The sequence below is a fragment of the Lissotriton helveticus genome, chromosome 7 (assembly GCF_964261635.1).
Source record: "Lissotriton helveticus chromosome 7, aLisHel1.1, whole genome shotgun sequence".
NCBI lineage: Eukaryota > Metazoa > Chordata > Amphibia > Caudata > Salamandridae > Lissotriton > Lissotriton helveticus.
The window spans coordinates 183912833-183931929 of NC_136068.1; the positions used below are offsets into that span (position 1 = coordinate 183912833).

General features: G+C 42.5%; 1 protein-coding gene across 2 annotated transcripts in view; it reads right to left on the reverse strand.

Moving 5' to 3' along the window:
* Window positions 1–18104, reverse strand: part of ZNF335 (zinc finger protein 335) — a 272021-nt gene extending 253917 nt beyond the window's left edge. For both annotated transcript variants that reach the window (XM_078651910.1, XM_078651911.1), the window contains exon 1: window positions 18003–18104. The gene's annotated coding sequence lies outside the window, so the exon portion shown is untranslated. The remainder of the gene's footprint in view (window positions 1–18002) is intronic.
* Between the last annotated feature and the right edge of the window lie 993 nt (window positions 18105–19097).

Here is a 19097-nt window from a genome sequence, read left to right on the forward strand (position 1 = left end):
TTGACGCCACTAAATTTGACCCTACTCGCAAGGTTGCTATTCTTTAGGGTTGTCTAGGAGTTGCTGCTCAACAAGTTTTTGAGAATCTTCCTCATATTCCTTCTCCTTCTGGTGATTCTGGTGACAATTGGAACGTTTATCAAGAAGCCATTGTTCGACTCAATAAACAATATGACAATGAACCCAGTATTGTTTTGGAACGTCATAATCTTTTCAAACGTAAACAAAGTATAGATGAGAGTGTAGAAGACTATGTTGCTCAACTCAGAATTCTGGCCTCTACCTGTGATTTTGGTGCAAGTACAGATGCTTCTATCAGAGACCAGTTCATTTTTGCTTGTTTTTCTAAAAAAAATCAGGAACGTTTGCGGAGTTGTAAAAATCCCTCCTTGTCTGAAACAATTGATATTGCAAAAGGGATTGAACGAGCAACTAATTCCTCTAAAATTTTGCAAGAAAGCATTTCTCAACCTTGTATTCATATGGTTGATCAAGCTTCAACTTTCGGCTCCATTGCCCTTGTCAACAATTCTTCAAGGAATTCTTCAAGGCAACAGTATAAGAAACCCGTCATTTGCTACAGATGCGGTTCAAGAGATCATCTTGGTAATTCGCCTACTTGTCCTGCATCTGGGGAAAAATGTTCTTCATGCAAAAAAATTGGACATTTTCCAACTGTGTGCAGGGGACGCAAAAAATTTACTTGAGTCAATAATATTGAATTTCAGGAAAGTGTAGAATCTTGCTCAACCAGACTTAATGATGTCATGTTGTCTATTGAATGTGATTCTGTTGAATTTCCTAGCATTAAGGGTCCTTGGTGTGAGTTAGTGGTTGGTACAGTGCCAATTAAAGTCAAAGCTGATTCTGGTTCACCTATCACCATTTTATCAGACCTCACATTTTATGCCAATTGGGGTAAAAAAGTTGTTCTTTGCAAATCTGACGTCAATCCTAAAGCTTTTGGCGAGAAGGATATCGACATGCTAGGTTTCTTTTATTCAAACATTGCATGTCTTGGTAGATACACCGTCACGAAAGTTTATGTCGCTCTTAAGGGCAGAGATATTTTGGGTTGGTTTGATCAAGCCAGAATGGGTTTGATTCTCAGACCCGGTTCAGATCAACCTATTGCTTTAGGTGATATTCCTCATGATTACTACACCAGTCATGATTCTGGGAACTTTAATGTTTCAGATCTGTCTTTTCCTAATCTCAAAATGGATAACTTATTCAGTTCTTTTCCAAACTTATTTCAGGATAAGGTTGGTACAGTTCTGGGTTTTAAGCATGAAATTCGACTTAAATCCAATGCTCAACCTGTAATTCACAAGGTCCGTTCTCTTCCATTGAGTGCAAGGGATGAACTTAAAAAGGTTTTGAAAAATGTATGCGATGAAGGCATCATTGCACCTTGTGATTCGTCGGAATGGGTTTCTCCAATAGTTTTAGTTCGCAAAAAATCTGGGGAGGTGAGATTGTGTGCTGATTTACGCTCACTGAATAATAATATAATCGTGGATTGCCATCCACTACCCAAAATTCATGACCTATTGGCTAATTTAGGCGGGGCTACATTTTTTCACTCCTGGACCTTAGGTCTGCCTATCACCAAATTCCTTTATCTCCCAAATCTCAAGAATTGACAACTTTTATTACTCCCTTTGGTGCTTTCAAGTACCTTATATTGAGAACAACAAGGGGCCCCAATTTAGTCAACAGGGGACCTTGGGGAGCAATTCTTTTCAAACAACAGTGGTCCCATGCACATTCTTAGTACAACATCAATACATATAGACAGAATCAATTCTATATTTTAGAATGACATGTCCAGCCGGACAGAGGTCCTTCACATTTACTTAATAAACAAAATTCCAGAGTTAAACACGGATACCTTCCACACACCCTGTGTGGTACACAAGCCTGTGCCCAACACTTGCGGGGTGTTAACAGCTGGTGATAGATAGGAAAGGTTATAAGGCAAACAAGCGTTTTTCTGTTTACATGTTCATTTCACAGAAATTATCAGGTAGCACCATTACAATAATTTAGCAATCAAATATTCGTATAAGGTGCTTAAGCAAGTCGACGGCGTTTCGGTCCCCCTAAGGGATCATGGGGACCATCATCAGGACAAATAAATAATTGCCTTATTCGCTAAACCTCAAATTGCCGAGGCAGCGTTTAGTTAATATCAAAAAGAGTTAATACTCAGATGGCCCGGATCAGCAGCCCCAGTCAGGAGCGTAGGGTGCCGTGTTACTGAATCGTAACCGGGCGACGCCAGGGTAAGCCGGTATAGACGGTCATGAAGATGTTCCCTGGCGCTTTCAAGTACCTTAGGCTTCCCTTTGGTTTGGCTTCGGCAGCCAGCATTTTTCAAAAACTGATGGACAACTTATTACAAAATATTCCAGGGGTGCAAGCGTATCAGGACAATATTCTGATTTATGCGAACGACATTGGTCAACAGAATCACACTCTTAGCACTGTTTTACAAGTGTTAGAAAAAGCTGGTATGACTGTCAGGCATGATAAATGTAAGTTTGGGGTTCAAGAATTGGATTACTTGGGCCATTCACTCTCTCCCAATGGCATTAAACCCAAGTTCTCTTTAATAAAAGCAATCAGAGATAACGTACCTCCTAAAGATAGAGATGCCCTTCGCTCATTTCTGGGTTTATCAGAATATTATGCAAGGTTTGTGCATGGCTATGCACCGATTGTTGAGCCGTTGAGAGCGCTCCTAAGAAAGGGAGTCAAGTTTTCCTGGTCAGAAGACTTGCAAAAAGTTTTTGAGCAAGTTAAAAAAATTATTGAGATTCACCAGCTTTGCATCCTTTTTCGGATGGTTCGAAGTGTTTTATCACCGTTGTTGCTAGTCTTACTGGTTTGGGTGCCGTTTTGGGACAATGGGTTGAAGGCAAAGAACAAGCGGTTGCCTTTGCATCCAGAACACTTCTTGCTGCCGAAACTAGATACAGTACAATCGAAAGAGAAGCCTTAGCTTGTGTTTGGGCTATACAAAAATTCAAATCTTACATTTGGGGTCGTGAGTTTGAGATTTACACGGATCACAAGCCCCTTATGCACATGCTTTCCAACAGTACTTCCAATAGGGCTTCTGCTAGACTGGTTCGTCTTCTCTCAAAACTTCACGAATTTCATTTCGTCATTAAGCATATCTCCGGCGGCAAGAATTTCAGGGCAGATTGTCTCTCAAGAATGCCTTTAGTTGATAATTCTGTTGTTGATGATGACATTGAGTGTGTTGTTGCTACAATTGATGCAATTGCCGAATGTCAACCCATTTCTGAAGTTCAATGGAATTCAGCCTATAAAAGTGATGTTACACTCTCTAAGGTCAAATAATTTATTGTTAACAAATGGCCTGAGCGCAGAACCCTGTCTTCTGACTTAAAAGGTTTCGCAAATGTGTCTGAGGAACTTTCTTTAGTTAATGACATGGTTATGCGTAATGATTTATTCGTTCCACCTCAGTCAGTACGAGATCATATCATTCGTTCTGCTCATCAAGGACACCTTGGTATTGTAAAAACTTGTCAATGCATCAAACAATTTTATTGGTGGCCTTCCATGGATTCTCACATTAGGAGAATGATTGATAGTTGTACCCAATGTTTACTCTCTGACAAACATTAGAAAACACTTTCCACTCCTTTATGTCCTGTTCCTCTTCCGGCAGGTCCATGGGACAAAGAGGGTTTGGATTTTTCTGGTCCGTATGATGTTTTACCAATTGAAAACAAGTATCTGATTCTTTTAGTTGATTACTATACCAAATGGTTGTATTACTCTTTTTGCAATTCGGCATCAACTGAAAATGCTGTAAAAGTTTTACAATCTGTGTTTGATGTTGAAGGTTTTCCAAAAACCATTGTTACCGACAATGGTACTCATTTTGTTTCCCAAAAAATGTGCTCTTATCTTAAAAGTCATGATATTTCTCACTACAAAGTTGCTTTGTATTCACCCTCCTCCAATGGTTTGGTTGAGAGGTGTAATCGTATAATCAAGGAGGGTATACAAACTGCAATTTCCTCTAGGCTAGATCCTTTGCCTTTTGTTCATTACAAAGTGTGGGCATACAATACCTCTCCTCACTCTACAACTGGTGTTGCACCCTTTATTTTACTTCGGAAAAGGAAAGTTCATTCCTTTCTCAATCCTAGTTGGTTACATAAGGATTGTAATTTGTCGGATAACTCTTACTCTATTCAAGAACATGTGAAGGCTAAACAACATTCCATGAAATTACGTTTTGATGAAGGCAAACATTCCGTTGATCAGCCCTTGCAAAAAGGGGATATGGTGCTCATTAAAAATCCCAAAAGAGTTTTGAAAGGTAGATCTAAATTCTCTTCTCCAAATTTGGTTACACAAGTCAATAAAGCTTCAGCTCTTCTTGATGACAAGGGACGGTGGAACATGCGGGTTCTTGTTAAAATATCTCCACTTCAGGCCCATGTTATCAAAGAGCATGACACTTCAGAGTCAGAGGACTGTGATTGGTTTGATTTAACTTATGAGCAACCTTCTTCTTTTAATCCGGTCTTCGTAACTCCCACGGTTTCACAACCTGTGGTCTCTGACCATTTGTCTTTACCTTCGGAAGAGAATCCTGGAACATCTGTATCTTCACAGTTGGTTGTCTCAGACAATTTGACATTACCATCAGATACAGTTGTGGAGGAGTCTCCTGAAGTGGTAACCCAAAGAGCTTTACGTTTAAAACAGTTGTCTTGTAGATTGAGAGACTATGTTTTGGAGTAGATTTGTATTTGCAAATGTCTGTTTTCTTTGTTACCCTTTCAAGAGGGGAAGATGTTATATATTCATGATTTCACATTTCCTTTCTGTATCTTTTATAAATGCTAAGAGTCTCGTTTATAGATGCTTAGAGTCTCGTGGTTGCAACCACGAGACTAGTTCTATGTTCGTGTTCTCGAATGCCGCCCTTCAGTCGTGAAGATTCCCTGAACGTCATTCTGGACGTTGGCCTCTTCACGACTGGACGGCTCTGGTTGTGGGTGTTATGGATTTCTATACTTAACAAATAAACCTGCGATTGAATCACCTCAAGTCTCCGGTGCTTCACTTAACAGTGACCACTAATGATACCAATGGTATTTGACCTTTTAAGTATGTAGGTTGGTCAGAGGCTTTTTTTTGTTTTTTTAAATCGACCCTTGATGTGATGACAAGGGCTTTGACAATATCAGGTGTGTGTCTGAGCACGACTTGAGCATTGGCAGGTATTGCGCCTAGAGTTCACTGGAGGAAAGGGCTTCAAATTTTTTTTAAAATCCTCCAGTGGTTCAGTGTGGAGCGTAACCTTGTGATAAGCGGCAGCCCTACCTATGATATCATAATAGGTGGTGGTGTCATCTGGAGATCGGGGTCTGTGTCTGCATGTGGATCTGTGTCATATGTATTCCATGAGTCATCCTGTGGTGGAATGGAGAATTGATCTCCGTCATCCCTCTCTCCCCCTAACCAGTGGATGGAACTCTCTGGAGAGTATGGTGCTGATGAGGAGAGGAGAATGTGATGTGGTGACACCGTCCAACAGGTGGTGGTGGGCTGAGGTGCGCTGGGCTTGTAGCCTTATCTGCCCTTTTCTTGTGCTTTGGTGGGATTGCTGTCTCCAAAGCTTCCTTGAATGTTAATTGTCTCTTTGTTGGTTGTGCCCCTGTATAAGTGGGTCTTGCTATAAAAAGGATCAGTGTCCAAGTATATGACTAGGTGTTTCTGCCTAGAGTCAATTTCATCCTCCATCCATTGGAGCATGGATTTCACTGGCTAGGATCCGAGCGCTTGCTTGAAGAAGGAGTAGATTTCAGCTCCGACGCAGACTTCGGTACTGATGGTTTCGATGCCAAGGGTCTTGGATCCGAAGATGCCACTTTTGGGGCCAAGTAGGAGAAATGTATCAGCGATGACGCTCTCAAGTCCGAGGGTGTAGTAGCCGGGCCGGAAGTGTCTCTCTTTTGCTGTTATTTCGGGACCGAGCTGGGGCATGTCCGATGCAGCTGTTGGTGCCGACCATGGCCCAAGGGCAGTGGTGGAGCGAGTAAAGACTTTGGACAGTCTGAACTGGATAGGTGACCCTTTAGAATGGTTTGCTAGGGTTGGGGCCAGGATGGAGGGGGCACAGTACTCACTGCTTGGCCCGCTGTGATATACTACATCTCCATCTCTGAGCCTAAGCTGTCTTCATGCAAAAAGATACCCTTATCTGCTGCTGACACCTGGGCGAGAGCCTCAAGATGAAGGTCATCGGGTCCAAAGAGGTCCGATGTGCCTTCGGCACTGTGGCAGGACATCTTGTGTCATCGAGCTCGTTGGTCATGCAGCACCTTCATGGACTAAAAGGATCTTCAGGCCTCACAAGTAGCTTCCAGATGGTCTCGAGAGAGGCACAAGTTACACACATGACGTAGGTCAGTGTGGAAACTTGGCATGGCAGCAAGGCAGATAGAAGGGCATCCGCTCCATCACCCGTTAAACAAGGAGTGGACGGAATGGCGAAAATAGAGGACTACCCTGAAGGTTAAGGACCCACAGGGGCTGGGATTGATTTGAGTCTCCCTGATGAGAACGATGTCGATGTAAGAGATTGAGTAAAAAAAGCGCAATCTAAACAATACTGACATTAAGGCCTAAACACTAGAAAACAACCATGTTGAGATGAAGTAGAGGAGCACACGTCCAAACCCGAAGGAGGAAGACAACAATCTAACAATGGAGCCAATGACCATGCGCATTACCAGCAAGAAGATGAGTCACCATACCTCGTGACTAGAAAGATTTTCTTGAAAGAAAAACAACTTGCACACATCCAAGTCCAACACTAGATGGCGGGATTATGCTAAGCATTAAGTGCATATACAGCCAAACATGCATCAAACATGGAGTTTAGTAAATCTGTGAGACCTTCCAAATAAATTCTAGCGTGAACGATCACTGAGGAAGTCTTTTTTGTCAGAGGATGTAATCAACACCAAAATCCTTGCCTACAAAAGGTATTCTGTGATATTTCATGTAACAAAATACATATCTGTAGGCTTAAAAAGTCTAATAACAATCTACCCGTAAAAGTATATTGGCTTTTACACATATGTTTTACAATAAATAAAGTAGGTTGTCTCCTTTGTAATTTATGTATATAAAAAAAACAGAGCACAACTACATCTGGCATAACTTTTCCCAATAAGTCAATCAGGCATGTAGCCTTTATCATTGGCTTGTTGTCATAACCAACTCAGACATACTGTATTGGACATATCTTTCCCGCAAGGCAACCATCAGGTAGTCAGCAAAGAAATTACAACTATGTACAAAATTACAGATTTCAAAACTATGAAAAACCTCTCCTAAAAGTGCTTAATAAGGATTATAACTTTGCATACCTTCTATCACCGCTGTTTGTTTAAGTGACCAAATCCAAAATCCTTTCCTATTACGGTAAACCATGAGATTCCATTTACCAAAATGCCTGTCTACAGGCTTTGACTACAGTGTAATAACAATTCACCAATAATAAGACTATCTTTCTTAACACACGCTTTTCACAGTAAGTTAATGTTAATGTTATATGTGCTTGTATAGCGCTCGGCTGCCCCAGCGAAGGGGTGTCCCGGCGCTTTCTGCATGAAATAATGGATGGAGGATAGGGTCAGGGAAGAAAGAAGGGAGAATACTGTTTAACAGAAGATGTGTGTTTTGACTGCTTTTCTGAAAGATAGCAGATCTTGGATCCCTCGGATCTGGACTGGGAGGCCATTCCAAAGTTTGGCAGCTAGATATCTAAATGAACGGCCGCCCATCCTAGCTAGTTTGATGCGATGTACGATTGCTAGATTCTGTCCTTCTGATCGTAGAGTACGTCGAGGAATATAGGTTGACAGGAGTGGGCAGAGCATGGGAGGAGAAGCTGTTTTTAGGCTTTTGAATGCTAGGCATAGCGTTTTGAAGTGAATCCTTTTCTCCATAGGGAGCCAGTGGAGTTTGGTAAGGACGCAAGCCACTGACGTATGACGGGGAAGTCCTACCAGAGCCCTGGCGGCAGCATTCTGGACTCGCTGGAGTCTAGTTTTTTCTGCTACGTTAGTTCCTAGCAGGAGGGAGCTGGCGTAGTCCAGCCTTGAGAGAATGGCTGCTTGGACTACCATCTGACGGGTTTGGTGGTCAAAAAATCCTAGGATAGGCCTAAGATTCCGTAAAATGCCGAAGCAGGTAGCCGCCACTTTTTTTGTATGGTGGGTAAAACTCAGGGCAGAGTCTACCCAGACTCCTAGGTTTTTGACGCAGTCCTTGGGTTCGGGCGGTTGGCCGAGGGTTTCTGGCCACCAGTTGTTCCCCCAAGTTTCTGTCTTTTTTCCCACCAACAGCACCTCCGTTTTTCCGGCGTTGAGCTGAAGGTAATTCGCCGTCATCCATTCTGTGATGTCAACGAGAGTTTGTTGGAATCTTTGGGCGCCGTGGCCGCTTTCATCATTTAATGCCACCACCAACTGTGTGTCGTCAGCGTAGCTCACAAGAGACATTCCGTGCCTCCTGGCTACCTCAGCCAGGGGTTGGACATACACATTAAACAGGGTGAGGCTGAGAGCCGACCCCTGGGGCACACCCTGCTCAATGGGGCATTCTTTGGAGAGGTAAGGGGGGTGGAGACTCGGAATGATCTGCCTGATAAAAAGTCTCTGAACCAGCCAAGGGCATGTCCTGATATCCCGATCTCCTTTAGCCTCGACAGCAGGACTTCGTGTGACACCGTATCGAAGGCAGCACTGAGGTCAAGTAATATCAGTGCTGCCGTTCCGCCAGAGTCTAAAATGGTACGGAGAGTGAGTAAGCAAAGTCTTCTGTCTTTCCCTTAATTATTCCTAATAAACAGGTTCCAAATTAACCAATACGGCCTATAGCCATTACCAGTGGCTTGACACCATAAGCAAAACCGTGCAACTTAAGTTTGAGTCAGCTTTCATGTGCCTTAATAATTTTCTCTTAGAAAAAAATACTTAGAAAAAAATAATGCTGGCCATACAAAAATTAATAGTATCTCCGTATTTAGAGTAACAAATCAACTTTAGTTAAAGATTTGTTTGGTATTATTTATTTATACCCTTTTAGTTCATTTGTTTTTTAGGTAGAAATTAGTTTTAGACAAAAAGACATACCTTATTATACATACAATTATTCAAAACAACAACATTTACATAACACATAATTCCACAATATTTAGAACAATATTTACATAAGACATAAATTCACCACATCTCAAATATACAATTGCACAATTATTTGTGTACCAACACAAATATTCATTCACAGTTGATTACCAATCAAAAACAGTTGATTTCCAATCGAAAGAATCAAGAAAAATCAAGAAGAAATCAGATGGAGAAAAGATAAATCAATATCATGCACAGTATAAATAAGACTGAAATGCTTAATCCAACTTTCAATCATTAAAGGGGCAATTTATTCCCAGATCTTTAAACGGTGCTTGTCTCCATGTGGCCGACGCGTTTCGAACTCGCTATGTTAATTTGCGCGTTCTCATCAGGGCTTTTTAATTTTCCTGCATGTTTTTGTGCAAAAAATAATAAATAAAACAAACAAAAGTTTGTGTCAATTCCTCTAAAATAATACATAGCCTCTTTTTATCGCTCAGATATATGCGTTGAGAGCAAGGAGATTACCTTACTGAGGTGGTCGCAGTATGTTGGAGTTCAATTATTTTATAATGTTCCTGCCGGGGTGTCTGGAAGAGGAAAAACCTCGTCAGTATAATGTTTCCAAAAGAAGGCGGATTACCCGGTGCCATCACGGTGAGCACCCCTACCTTGAGTCTTGTCTGTGTGTTCCCTTTTTAAAAAGAATCCAAAATTTGGTAGGCATTCAATGTAATTTAGGTTTTCCCACACACCCAGGGGTCCCGATTGTGAGCCTGAAAAAATTAGTAAAGGAGAGTTGTAACTCGTCCTCGTGGCATGGAAAAGTGCTGCTAGCATCCTTAACTGACGATCATGTTTACCTGTGCTCCAAGGCTCAGCGGGAATGTTCTCCCAGCTGCAGGCGGCGTAAAGCAGAGACGGCTCAATACAAGTTAGAGTGGTCCGCGGTCTGTAACAAAGACAAGCGCTCAATTACTAGCAGCTCGCCATCTGAGGCATAGTTCGAATTTCAGCGTTGCCGGGCAGTAATCACTTACCCAATGTCTCTAGTACTTGGCTGTGACTCTCACTCCTGGCGACCTGGCATCAAAGCGCCATGTTGGAAGGAGGCGGGGTTGTTTTATCAAGTCACCTGACGCGTGGGGTTTATGGGATATGTAGTCCCCTACACTACCTATATTCATGGGGCTTTAGGTGAGTTCAAGTTCATTTTTTAGGAGGATTTTACAATCTGGAAATCTCAGACATGGAATTTAACCCAGTCTGAAAGCTATTAAATCTCAATATCAGGTAGGCTTCCTTTTTGAGAAGGACATCATCAACATCTTGTACTCTTTTGTTATGCCCAATTGTGTACAGAACAGTCCATTTAAAGTCCATTTCTGAATGTCCTTGTTCAATAAAATGTTGAACCATGGGAGCAGACGCAACTTTATTTTTGATGCGTGATCTGTGTTGTGTGACACGAGTGTTAATTTGCTGGTTCGTTTTTCCTATATACAGTTTGTCGCAACTGCACATGATTGCATAAACCACATTTTTGGTTCTGCAATTACTAAAATTCTCATTCTTCCATCTTATATTTCTGTGTAGAAATTCACTGCCCTCAATTGTTGTGTCACATGACACACAGTTCCCACATCTATGGTGGCCCGTGATCTGCTTTAGACCCCATGCTGATAATAAATCATGTTTGGGTTTCTCCATCATTACATCAGCTCGAACAATTTGTTGGCCTATGCTTCTGTTTTTTTTAAAAGCAAAAATAGGTTTTGGAAATTAGCATTCAAGTTCTTCCAACAGATGCCAATTTTTAAGAATAGTTTGTCGTATCTGATGGGCATGGGGGCCAAATGTTGTGACACAAACCATTTTTTCTAGTTCCTGTTTGTTTTTCCGTTCAAGAAGGCACTCACGTGGAGTGTAGCGTGCCCTCTTACAAGCATGTTTTAACAATTTTTTGGAGTATCCTCTGGTGATCATTTCTTCACAAAATTTCTTTGAGTGCACATCATAATCTTTCAGATCAGAGCAATTTCTCCTGATTCGGAGTAGCTGCCCGTAAGGCAAGTTAGTCCTCAGATTTCTAGGATGTGCGCTCCGATGGTGGAGGATGGTATTCCTATCCGTCTCTTTTTTATAAAGGGACGATTTTAGGCACCCGTCATCACATCTAATTTCGACATCTAAGAATGTCATTTTTGAGTTACTCTGTTCCATTGAAAATTTGATGTCCTGATGCTTATTGTTCAGCCACTGGTGGAATTCTGTCAGTTCAGTGTGGCTCCCCTGCCACAGGAGCCACACGTCATCAATATATCTGAGCCACTGTTTTATATGCTTCTTGTAGGGATTGTTGTTCTCAACGAACTTGTTCTCATATTCTGCCATAAACAATATAGCCATCTCCGGCGCATAAGGACAGCCCATGGCTGTCCCCTTGGTTTGTAGAAAGAACTCATCATTAAAGCGGAAATAATTTTTCTTTAGTGTTAATTCCGCGAGTTCTAAAATAAAGGTTGTGGGAACCCTGTGGGGTCTTGTTCTTTTGTCAAGGTATAACTCCATAACCTCTAGTGCTTCGCTTTGTGGGATTTGCGTATATAGTGATGTAACGTCCATCGTGACCATGATCTCAGTAGCGGGATTAAACTCCATGTTTTCAATTTTGACCAAAAAGTCGGTGGTATCTTGTAAATACGACTTTACACCAGTCACAAAGGGCTTTAAGAAATAGTCAACGTACTTCGAGAGGGGTTCCAGGCACGAGTCACATCCCGAGACGATCGGTTTTCCAGGAGGCTCGGCCGGATTTTTGTGTATCTTGGGAAGGAGATACAACAGTGGTATGCGGGGGAATTTCTTTACAAGAAAATCCCTTTCTTTCACGCCTACATAACCACTGTCGCTTCCCTTTTGTATCAACTCAGCTATTTTGGATTGAATTTCTTTCGTTGGGTCCACAGTTAGTTTTCTGTACCAGGTGTGGTTATTTATCTGGGATGCACCTTCTTTCAGATATTTGTCCCTAGGCCACAGAACAGTGGCTCCGCCCTTATCGGCTGGTTTAACTATTATTGTGCGGTCCTCGCTGAGACCTTTTAGTGCTGTCCACTGGCCTTTACTTAAATTTGGCTTGACATACATGTTCTTTTTCTCAAGCTTGTTTATTGAGGATAATACCACTTGCTCGAAAGCATGAATCTGTTTTGGGATATTCTGATTAGGGACAAACGTGGACTTGTTTTTCAATCCAGTTGTTTCATAGTTATTTATAGGTGGCTGATTGTGAAAGAAGGCCTTCAGTCTGATTTTACGACAGAAGGCAATCATTTCCATTTTTGTTCCTCAACGTAATGGACCTCGGCGCCGCGGACTACGGACGCGAGTCGCCTTGAGAAGGAGATGGAGACCCCCAATTGCTGCCCCCATCCAGGGAAACTGAGCTACCGGAGGACTATGGCTCCGCGCCTTTAACTGAATTAGGATAAGCTATCACGGAAGCAACAGCCGTCTCCCCTGCGAGCATTTTCTCGGATAAACTGGAAAACGAGGCAGTTTCTGTTTTACTTGCAATAAAACTCCATCAGTCACATTAAATTAATTGTGAGGAAGATGTAATGAAAATAGCTCCTTATTTCAGGAAGCTCCATTTCTGTCCTGATGATGATCTTGATTTATATAGATCGAAACGTCGTCGACCCACACAAGAAAATTTCCATGTTTTAATTGTATATATTTATGTGGATTTACCTTGTTTTGTGATGTCTGATTTCACTTCGTTCACTTATGTCACGTTCTGTACACTGTCACTTATGTGAGCACCTGAAACTTTTCTTTTCTCTTTTTTATAAAGTACTTTAAATAAATGTATACTGTACAAACTCCCTATGTCTCCTGCTCCCTAGCGTGAATTAATTGAAACGCTTTTCCTAGTTTAATGTGATCCTATTGGACAGTTGCCGAACCATTGTCTACCCATATATATTTTTCTTTGTTAATGCAATGCTTAGATGGCTCCTAGCATGGTTACACCCCTGACTTATGATTCAAAAGTTGAGTAGGGGTGACAAATACTTTGGTGTATGTTGTGAGGAGGAACTGGGATTACATATTTGGGCTCCCTTATTTAAGCAGCAGCACACAACATACATGAAAATCACATGTGAAGACCCACTATGACAGTTGCTCAAGACATTTTCAGCCTGATATCCTGGAACATAAACAAACTCAATAACAAGGTCAAGCGAGGAGCCATATTTCAATACCTTAAGAGACATGCTTCACAGACAATCCTTTTGCAGGTAACCTACTTACTGGTTAATAGATTTGTGATTCTACCAGCAGTCGCTACACCACAGCCCACCACCCTGAATACACTAACAACTCTCGAGGCACAGCCATCCTCATTGACAAACACATCCAAGTACAAATCCCTAAAATGTATATTTATAACCTTGGGAATTTCACCATAGTGGAGGGCAATCTTGGGAAGGTCAGACGTACATTTGTCTCCGAGTATGCACCTTCATTTGCTGGTAGGATTAACAATAGTGAGCAGGGACTTTAATTCAGTTATCGGTTCTAATTTGGATACTAAAGGTGCTACCACCATTCACAGATCCCGTGCACTGGCTGGGTGGGCAAAACTGCTTTGCATGACTTATACCTGGCTTGAGACACTTACACAACAAAGAATTCATGCACTACTCAGCAGCACACAAGTCGCCAGCTCGAATAAACTACTTCTTCCTGCCAGATGTCAATATTGGCTATCAGGATGAAGCCTGCATCCTGCGACACACCCTAACAGACAAGGCACCCCTATGACTTCGTATCTGGCATTGAGGTACATGCTGGGGTAGAATGCGAAAACTGGGTGCATGGCGGCTTTGTGACCCACACTTTGCAAAACATATGCAAGTCCAAATAACAGACTATTTTGAAAGAAATAGGGGCACGGTTATCAAATATGGATTTGTACAGCGTGCTAATCACCAGTCAGGGTATCGAGGTGCTGGAGCAGCTTTGTAGGCGTGAGGTCCTGCAGAATTAGTTAAAGAGCTAGGTCGTCAGTTTCCGGCAGAATTGAGGAAGCAAGGAGGTTTCTTTGATGGGTTGTGGGCAGTTGTTCCATATTTTGGGTGTGATTTAAGAAAATGATCCCAATGTTGAAAACCTGGTGGGGACAGGGGTCCGTGGGTGAACCAGAGTACACGGTGTTCATGAAGGAGATGATGGAGTTTGCGGCTGGAGTTGTGAGTGGGTTCCAGTGGGTGATTAGGTGCTCGTGTGTGAGAGCAGGCTGATACTGTCAGCTGCGGTGGGTTGGGGTTTGAAGTTTTTGTAGATGATAGATCTTTGTGTGGAAGAAGTCAGCCAGGGTGTCACACAGTTCTTGGGAGGGGTGATGATGTTCCAGGAGGCTGCAAGATTGGAGAACACTTTCACGATGGTGAAGAGCTCCATGCTGCGGTTTGTGCTGGCTTCTATACGATATCCTAAACAGACTTTCTTTCAGGAGTCGTAGTACTGGTTGAGCGCTGCCTGGAAGGAGGTATGGTCTCCTATTTTTTGCTAGTGCACCACTTCCTCTCTAGTTGTTGGCAGCTGCATTTGGTGGATTTCAACTCGGTGGTGAACCAGCTGACTCTTCTGGCAGATCCTTTGGATTTCGCTGACTTGGCAGGTGCGATTGTGTCGACACTTTCAGTGATCCACTGGGAGAAGTTCTTTGCAGCCTGTTCTTGGTTGGATGTTGTCTGGGAGGTCGGAGTTGCCAGCTTGTTCCACTGGTCTTCTGATATCTTTTTCCAGTTTCTGCACATGGAGCTAGGGGATAAGGTGCCATTGTTGGTGGGTCCTGAGATGGTGAAGGGGACGCTGTAGTGGTTGGACCAGATGAGCTCGAATCTATCCGAACGGGATGAGTCCTTCCTGTCTGCCCTTTCACTGGACGTGTCCAAATTTGATCAAACCCCGCTCCCGATCCTGGCGTATGCCGATGATGCGGTTTTGATGGCTAGATCGGGGTTAGCCCTACAAAAATTAGTTAAAGCATATTCCATCTTTAGGGCCTCCCTTGACTTAAAAGTTAATGAATCCAAGTCATTTATAATCGTGGCGAAGCGTCTAAAGGCGAGAAACATCCCCACTTTAGCTTGGCAGGCAAGAAATTAAAGGTGGTAGACTCCTTTTCATAACTTGGAGTGCTCTTAGATAAAGAACACTCGTGGTCCAAACTGGTGGAAACAAGAGACCAGGGTATGTAAATGAGCCTTAATGCTGTTGGAAGGTTTGCTAAAAAACTGGGAGGAGGCCCACTGGATGTGATTAAGAATATCTATTTAGCCAACACAAAGTCTGCAGCAACACCTGGTAAAACTTTTCCAGGACACAGATATATGTGAAAAGGCCATGGAGACATGGTTAACGGATTTGTATATAAAAAGAGCAAATTATGTGCGAAGGGAAAAAATAGTACCCTTCGTTCTTCAATTGCTTACGATCAGGTACTGTCAATACCAAGAGAATGTTTTCATTATTTATCCCGCATAAATAACCTGCAGCATAGATTTATTTTATTGAGTTTCCGACTGAATACGATTCTGTTACTCTAGGGTTACCCACAAAACATGTACAGACTATCAGATCTTGCTCCCTTCCCACATAATAGTTATGCTGCACAGACAGACTTACATATCTTTTTATCTTTTTATTCTGACGTCACGCTGGGCATGTGCAGAATACGGCCGGGGGCCGTCCGAACCCCACCCACCCTTTCATTTGCCCCCACAGCACAAAAATGTGCGCAGGGGTTAACTTCATATATATTTATTGGTGAGGACATTTTTTATGTACTGTTGTGCTTTTATGGTCTGTTTACAAAGATCGAATAAAGCTGTGGGAACTGAACTGGTTTATGCTATTTGCAATCTTTTATGATTGAATCACAACTGGTTTACACACAAAATGTTTTTATTATTTAGCAATAGAAAATTATGAAGAGGTTTATATATTCTACAAGTCAGCCCATTTAAAATATAAACAAATCAACTTTGCTCTTAAAACGCAAAGATCCAAAATCATCTGCCCCAACTTGGAAAAAAGGAAGTGGTAACCGTGGCTTGATTGAAGATTCTTAGACTAGAAACATCAGGGCTGAAATACTGACTTACATGTTGGGTCAGTAAACATGATCCCAGGCGAACTACTGTGAGACTAACTTTGGGAGGACTGACATGTATTTAGTGTTATACTGGTTGCTACAATGTAATGTTGCTTCACATGCAATGTTATGATAAATTTATAAAGCACACACAAAAATTGTAACTGTTACTCATCTCATAGGAGGCAAAGTCACCCAGGTATTCTCTTTTAAATCTTTCTACATTTATTGGAAACTACAAGTTTTAAAAAATGTCACACAAAGCTAGGGTTGCCACGCGGCTGGTTTCATACCATCATAACTGTTATTTTAATGTCCCACACAGTATAACAATTTACAAAATCTCCTAAAGACAATATTATATCAGTACAGTAAATGTAAAAATAAAACACTTAAAATGTGATCTATAGTTGCCCTAATAATCGTCTGACTGATAATTAAAGTAAACAAAGACAGACAGGTCTAGTTGAAAAGTTAATACAGATGATTTAATGTAATGTTCTACATAAGAACAATGACCAGGTCGTACCAGCACTGTAAAAATGTGATCTAATGTGACCCAAATGAAAAGAGAACTTTTTTTTTCTTGTAATATTCTTTTACACATCAACTGTTGAGTAATTTACATGATAGGTTAATTGTTGAGTGATTTACATAATAGGTCCTTCCATGTCTAGGCTCAATATTTGGGCCATGACAGACACTTTGATGGGGCCAGCGGCTACTTGATGGCACTCGAGCCTCCCCTAGCTGGAATTGTATCAACAGAGTTCTCGAATTTCCTAATTGCATGACAAAGAACAACTCGTGCAGTCTGAATTTCCTTTGAATTCTGGGTCATGTAGACAGTTTAGTGAGGACTTAAACTGAACTACATATTCAAGAGTGCACCAAATAATAACATGGACTAGGTGGGCTAACAACCGAGTTATTTTAGATGCCTGTCCTAAGGGTACGCACAAGGCCTTACAAAAAGACGAAGACAACTACCCACCCCCCAGGAGTTCGACGTTCAATGCAACCACATTTCTGTTGCAGATGGGGAGGAACAAGAAGGTTCCCAGTTAATAGAATCGACCGAAAATAGGTCCAACTTCCTTCTCGCAACTAGCCCATAGCTGTGCCCCTCCCGACCCTCCAGGTACTGGAAGACATGAAGACCTTCGGGGCATTCTTAGACACAACCTACACGGCTACAACGTGGAGTTAGTTGCTCCTCCGTTGCTTCAGGTTTCTGGGCCGCCAAGTCAGACGACTATTACTTTTCTACCAAGTCACACTGTTGAGTTCGGGTCGGGTAAGGAACGTACTGCCGACCCACCTATCCGGAATCAGAGGGGAACGTACTACCAACCCGACCTATCCGGAATCCTCATATTTCGAGAAATCATCACGAACTGATTTTATTCAACCAAGTTCCCACTTCCCGCACCTTCCTGAATGAAGGTGGGCAGTGCGTTGAATCCGCCTAGGCCCTCGCCGCGGCTGCCCCCCGCACTGCCTGCAACGCAGCCATCTTGTGTGTATGACGCTTTCCGCTCAGGCAAGTATAGGGACCTCAGGGTCCTCAGCTGGCCCTCGGTTAGATGACCGCTCCAGCGCCGGGTAACCCACCGCGAATGCGCCCTTACCATGTTCCGATTGTAGACGTTTCGTTCCCTCTCTGTTCTGGCATTCTACACAGGCGCCATGATCGGTCTCCGTCTGTTGGCGGAGTGATACCACAGCCCATCATATCACCCTAATTTTATTAATGTGACTGTGTTTCTACGTCGGTCTTTTTGCCATCCCATTGAATGCGGTACCCAGATTCGTACTAACTCGTGTACTGGTCACCTATCGGGTGTAGGATACCGAGACTTAGGCTGAAACTGGGTACTACTTTTCTGTACAACGAAAGCGGACTTCGATACGTAGAGAGTAAAAACTACGTGGTTGCGTCACTTTAACGTCTTTGAGTGCACCGAGGGCTGAGTAGAAAGAGGTCGCAGACTCTTGCAAGATTTGCGAATAGCGACTCACTGTTAATTTACTGTCTAAAGTGCTACCTTTCTACCTAAAGAATTCTGGGGGGTTTATTTTTTGTTTTTTTACAATTCGAACGCTAGTATTGAAATTTTGCAAAAAACTTCAAATTTTGAAAGTAGCGGTTGTAATATTGTAATTCAGCTTGTAAATGTAACTCCGGCAACTGCTACCGCCATTAGGGGTGGTTTTGTGGAGTGTCATTAGGGACTTTCACACACCAGTAAACATTTCACCTCTTCCGATTATGATCCTGAGTTGTAGGTTCGTGAAGTAGTATTTAGCTCAGATCATGGTTCTGCCAATAGACAATTATTTCTAGGTCGAGCCTTGGCAGCTGACTCTGCTCTGTGAGCATTCTGTATTCAGGTAGGGACTTGAGGCTACGCCCATATTTTTCACCGGCTTGTGTCGTCCACTGTTAACTGTCTGTTCATTAATCAATAGGCGTAGTCAGGGCACAAGTCCTAAAAAAAGAAGTGGGAGGACGCTGACGTCATGAGTCATCACGAAAGGTGGCTTGCACCATCAGACTCATTGCCTCCCCTCGCTCACCCCTTAGATGCGATTGCATCAGGAAGTCAGCGCGTGAGCAGCATTCTGAATGGGCTCCGATCTCGCCCCAGAGAGGCCAAAGAGTGCATGTTTGGCTCCATTTCCTCCAGTTATCGAGCTTCCGGTAAAATAAGTGGGGGGACGCC